Source organism: Arachis ipaensis, chromosome B4, assembly GCF_059453495.1.
Source record: "Arachis ipaensis isolate K30076 ecotype BB chromosome B4, ASM5945349v1, whole genome shotgun sequence".
Taxonomy (NCBI): Eukaryota; Viridiplantae; Streptophyta; class Magnoliopsida; order Fabales; family Fabaceae; genus Arachis; species Arachis ipaensis.
The window spans coordinates 43750003-43756002 of NC_142439.1; the positions used below are offsets into that span (position 1 = coordinate 43750003).

Below are 6000 nucleotides of genomic sequence, written 5' to 3' on the forward strand. Positions count from 1 at the left end.
GCACGGAGTTGTTGGGCCAATAGAAGTAGGAAGGATTTGTCGCCAGTCTTGGTTGTGGGGCATGTAGTATATAGCTGCTCTGTTAAAAGGTGACTTTGAATGGTAGAACAAGATGCAACTATCGCCTTCTGTGTATCCATACTACATGCATATGCTTCATTCAGACTTCCTAAGTCAGCCAACAAATCATCCACTACATTAGGGGTCTAAGCATGAATGGAAGTGATTGGTATTTGTTTTTTCGACCGCTCACTCGAGGGAATTTTAGAATTTTAAAGGTAAACAAAAATGCAAAGAAAGTGTCAACATAATAAAAAAAAGAGATACCAGGAAGAGATACTAATAATCAGGCTAAATAAAATGTCATACCTTATCAGCGTTGGCATTAGGTGTAGGCTGGTCAGATATGGCAGCCATTAGATTTTCAGCGCTAGACACAATCAAGGAAATGGTAGGAACCGCAGTGACCTAAAGCAAGAAGTGAAATGATGACAAAGGTAATTAATGAGAGTAAAAATCAGTATGAGAGACATCATCATCATTTAAGCTCTTCAAGATAATGCTATTTTTAATATGGAGGATGTGAGAACATATAAAAATACCTGAGAGACAAGTTGACCACTGAGACTAAGAGCGTCGACATCATTATCTTCCGAAGAGGATTTACTCACTACTTTATCACTAAACGAGTTGCTCTCATTTTCCTTTTCATTTTTCTGAGAGACTACCGGTCCGTCAAGGTTGCCATCGGATGCATTTGATGTGTCATCCTTGTCATCACTATTTGAAGATGTTGACACTGCAATTGGTTCAAGTCTTCTCTTTACCTGGCGGCTTGAGTAATTAAAATTGAGTTTCTTTTTTCCTACAAGCCTACCAAAAGTTTTCCTCAAGGGAGGATTGGCATCAAGTGAGGTGGTCTTTTCCTCTATATAAAAAATATAATAATAATAATAATAATAAAATAAGTAAAATAGGTGTCATTCTTAGAAGGCATTATGCATGAAGGAAATAACATTAAACAGCATAGAGAAGAGCATAATTTTATGAATTCAATTGACAAATAATTTGGCTGTAATTACCTTTTTTACGGTTGATGCTCTCCTTACTTGTTGCATTACAAGAGCAGTAGTCATCCTTTGACAACAGGTACTAAAAGTGACCTACATGGAAGAGTAATAGGTTTTCCACCAAGAGAAGAATGAGCATGTGGTTAACAGGCAAGGTTTAAAAGTGAATAGGTGGAATTTATTTCTCTGTGAAGCATTGTCCTTTTGAAAGTTCAACAGATCTTCTAGTGAAGTAGTTTTGATGTGCAAAGATTGAGACCCTTGAAGATGGTAAGATGACGGAATGGCCTGAGCTAACCCAAACTGTCTAGAAACGGCATTTGGAATGTAGACTATGGTTCTTAGGTCATCTTCACCTGAAAATCCAGCAAAAAGTAGTTGGGGAGTTAAGAATTGTGACCAAATACTGATACTTTCCTTTTGTGAAATCTTAGCTGGGGTAAGAGATTGCATCAACCATTTTGGACCAGTTTGACAATTAGCAAAAGGAGTTAAATTGATGTTGTGGTCTTTGATGCTTGAGCATCTTTCCTATCTTTTTTTAGTGAATTTGCATTTAAATTGTTGAGTTTAATCAAGAATTAATTATCTTTTAGCCACTAGGGATGCTACTTTGAGTCTTGTGCAATTCTATTTATTTTAGGTAGCATTCGGATGAATTTGATGGAGTTTCTGCAGAGAAAGAGAAGAAACCAAGGAGCTGACCAGCAAGGAGCGATGCATGCGCGTGCCTAACGCGTGCCTGATGCGTGCGCATGATTTGGAGCTTTCCATGGCGACGCGTGCGCGTACCTGACGTGAACGCGTGAAAAGCGAAATTGCATAGCGACACGTGCGCGTACCTGACGTGTAAGCATGACACGCGAAGAAGACCAACGACGCGTACGCGTGACTGACGCATACGCGTGACATGCGCGACATGCAGAATCTGTAGAAAACACTGGGGGCAAATTCAGGCCAAGTTTCGACCCAGTTTTTACCCCAAAAAGCACAGATCAGAGGCTGCAGAGTGAAGGAATCAAGTGGTCCCCATCCATCAATTGAAGACTTGGTGATTGCCATAATTAACTCTGATTTAAATTTAAATATTATTTTAAAATAGGAAAAGATATTATTTTAGTTTTAAAAGATAGATTTTAAATTAATTAGGATTTGATATAAAAGGGAATTCCAACAGGGGGATTCAAGCCCAACATTATTCCATTCAAACTACCAAAATACATTTTTATCAGAATCCTTATTTTCTCTCTGAACCATGAGCAACTAAACCTCCACTGTTAAGGTTAGGAGCTCTGTCTATTGTATGGATTGATTTTATTGTTTTTCTATTTTAATTCATGTTTTGATTTATATTTCAAGAATTGTTCTCGTTCTTTATTTTATGAATTTGGGTGGAACGGAAGTATGACCCTCTTTCTGATTGAGTTCTTGTATAACTTGAAAAAGCTCTTTACTTGAACAACAGCTTGAAAACAACTTCTCCTAAATTTCTAGTTTATCTGAATTTAACGGGATACATGACATATAATCCTTTTATATTTGGGTAATTAGAATTTCTGTGGCATATAACTAGAATTGAACTTCACCCCATAATTGGAATTAATTGACCAAGGAATTGGCTGTTGATGAATTTTAGAGGAGACTAGGAAGGTCTAAGGAATTAAGGTCTAGTCACATATAGTTTGCAATGAATTAAATCTTACATGATTAAAATAAATTAATAAGAAAAGTCAATCCAGAAAATAGATAACTCTGAAGTCTTAACTGTTTCTCCATATTTTCTTCCCAACTTATTTACTTGCCTTTCTTTAATATTCTTGCTATTGTTTAATGTCTTTGAACTCCCAAACATTATTTTCTGTTTGCCTAACAAAGTAAATCAATTAACCATTGTTGTTTAGTCCTTCAATCCTCGTGGGATCGACCCTCACTCACCTGAGGTATTACTTGGTACGTCCTGGTGCACTTGCCGGTTAGTTTGTGGTTAGAAATTTCACACCAAGTTTTTGGTGCCGTTGCCGGGGATTGATAGTGATTAACAACTATTAGTTATTTGATTGCTTAGATTAGGCATTTTAGTTTTAATTTTATTTAAATTTTACTTTAGTATATTTCAAAAAAATATATATTTTTTTAAAAAAAATAGCAATAATATTTTTCCTTAATTTCTAAATTTAACTTTGGTGTCACCTAGTTAATTTTTTTTTGTTTATTTTCCCTATTAATTTTCAAAATTTTCTATCTAATTTTAGTTATAAATTTCAAAATTTGTTTATTTATTTTATTTAGTATTTTTATTTTATTATTTTACATAGGTTACCTCACAGAGACTTCTCTGCACTCTGACGTAGAGAATTCCATCTTTTCTTGTCTTCTGTTTGTTTATGCGCAGGAACGGGGACAAGAAACCTCTGTTAGACTTTGATCCAAAACCTGAAAGGACTTGTAGGCGACGTTTACAACAAGCAAGACTCTACAAGGCTGTAGAATCCACTATGGATCACAATAATACTGTTAATGCCAATATGGCAAATCCGAATGGGGATGATCAACAAAGGAGAGTGCTTGGCTCTTACTCTACTCCTACTACAGATCTTTATGGAAAAAGCATTGTGGTGCCTCCTATAGCTGCGAACAACTTTGAGTTGAAGTCACAATTGGTCACCCTGGTGCAACAAAACTGCCAGTATCATGGTCTTCCCCACGAAGACCCAAATCAATTTATTTCTAACTTTCTGCAGATTTGTGATACTGTGAAGACAAATGGAGTGAACCCGGAGGTGTACAAACTCATGTTCTTCCCGTTTGCTCTGAGGGATGGAGCAAAGCTTTGGCTAGATTCCCGATCCAAGGAGAGTTTGGATACTTGGGACAAGGTTGCTACTGAGTTTCTTACTAAATTTTTCCCACCAAAGAAGCTGACTAAGCTTAGACTGGAGGTTCAGACCTTCAGGCAGAAGGATGGTGAAACTCTTTATGAAGCTTGGGAGAGGTACAAGCTACTGACTACGCAATGCCCTCCGGACATGTTCTCCAAATGGACCCAACTAGATATCTTTTATGAAGGATTGGGTGAAATGTCCAACATGTGCTTAGATAATTCTGCAGGTGGTTCATTGCAGAAGAAGAAGACACCGGAGGAGACTATTGAGCTGATTGAATTGGTTGCTAGCAACCAATATTTATACTCATCTAACAGGAATTCTGCAAACTCTGAGACTCCTCAGAAGAAGGGTGTTATGGAAGTAGAAACTTTTAATGCTCTTCTTGCTCAGAATAAGCTTATGTCTCAGCAAATAAGTCTACTTACTCAACAGATGGGTGGCATGCAAATCTCAGCTATCAACACCCAAAATCCACCTCAAGAGGTCTCTTATGACATGACAGGTAATTTTGTGCAAAATGATAATTATGGTTATGTTCAATCCTCTTCTGAACAGGTCAATTACATGGGGAGTGCTCCTAGAAACCCCAATAATGATCCCTATTCTCAAACCTACAATCAGGGGTGGAAAAATCACCCAAATTTTGGGTGGAGAAAACAACCTCAGAGGTCACAGAATTTTAATAATAATTCTCAGGGTAGTTTTCAACAAAAAAATTTTAATAACCACCAGTTTCAGTCATCTCAGCAAGCAACTTCTCAGCCCTAGCAGAACAATGACTTGGAAGCAATATTGGCAAGTTTCAGACAGGAAACCAGAGCATCCATCAATAACTTGGAGATTTAGATGGGTCAGCTAGCCACAAAAGTTAATAAATTGATCAGAGGACCACTAATAGCCTTCCTGGTAACACAATTCCAAATCTAAGAGAGGAATGCAAGGCTATCACCTTGATAAATGTACAAGTGGCAAGTATAGAAGCACAAGTTAATGAGGAGCCAGTTGAAAAAGAAGATTGCAAGATTATTCAATTGAGAAGTGGTAAAGTAGCTGGCTCTGAGACCAAGGTCAATGAACAGTTAGTTGAAAAAGAAGCTTCAGATGAGAAGAAGGAAGAAGTAGAGCACGTCCCTCCAAAGCGTGCAGACAACCCATTCCCAGACTCTCTTGACACTTATCCTACACTGCCAAAAGCTCCTGAGTACAAGCCTAAAATGTCATATCCTCAGAGACTTCAAAAGGAGACCAAGGACAAGCAGTTTTCAAAGTTCTTGGAAGTCTTCAGAAAGTTGCAAATCAATATTCCTTTTGCTGATGTTTTGGAGCAAATGCCTCTCTATGTCAAATTCAGGAAGGAGTTGTTGTCAAAGAAGAAGTCTTTAAAGGGAGATGAGACAGTGGTCCTGACTAAAGAATGCAGTGCCATCATTCAAAATAACTTGCCAAGGAAGATGCCGGATCCAGGGAGCTTCCAAATTCCATGCACCATTGGGAGCACAACCTTTGCGAAAGCATTATGTGATCTTGGAGCAAGCATCAACTTAATGCCTTTGTCTGTGATGAAGAAGCTGCAAATCCAAGAGGCACAACCCACAGGGATAGCATTACATATGGCAGATAAGTCTATGAAGCCTGCATACGAATTAGTGGAAAATATCTTGGTCAAAGTGGGTAAGTTCTTCCTCCTAGCAGATTTTGTGATTCTTGACACAGGGGAGGATGAGAATGCCTCTATAATCCTAGGAAGACCTTTCTTAGCCACTGAAAGAGCTCTCATTGATGTAGAAGTGGGTGAATTAATGCTCAGAGTGCATAATGAGCAACTGGTCTTTCATGTCTTCAAAGATATACATTCAGCAGGTAAAGAAGAGAGGTGCATGCAGACTGAGCTTATTGATCCAAACCTTCAAGAATCCCCTGATAATACACAGCAGAAATTGCAGCTCAAACCTCCTTTAGTGACAACTAATAAAATCCCTCCTGATATCAAACCTAAGTTTGGTGTCGGGAATGCATCATCCACTAAGGAGAAGGTTCCCAAAAAG

The 6000-nt window shown here is 38.0% G+C and overlaps 1 non-coding gene across 1 annotated transcript; it reads right to left on the reverse strand.

The window, feature by feature from the left end:
* Window positions 1-3994: 3994 nt before the first annotated feature.
* LOC148567355 (small nucleolar RNA R71) lies at window positions 3995-4101 on the reverse strand. Its single transcript, XR_015882466.1, has one exon. It is a non-coding gene; the product is annotated as a small nucleolar RNA R71 (small nucleolar RNA).
* Window positions 4102-6000: the final 1899 nt, after the last annotated feature.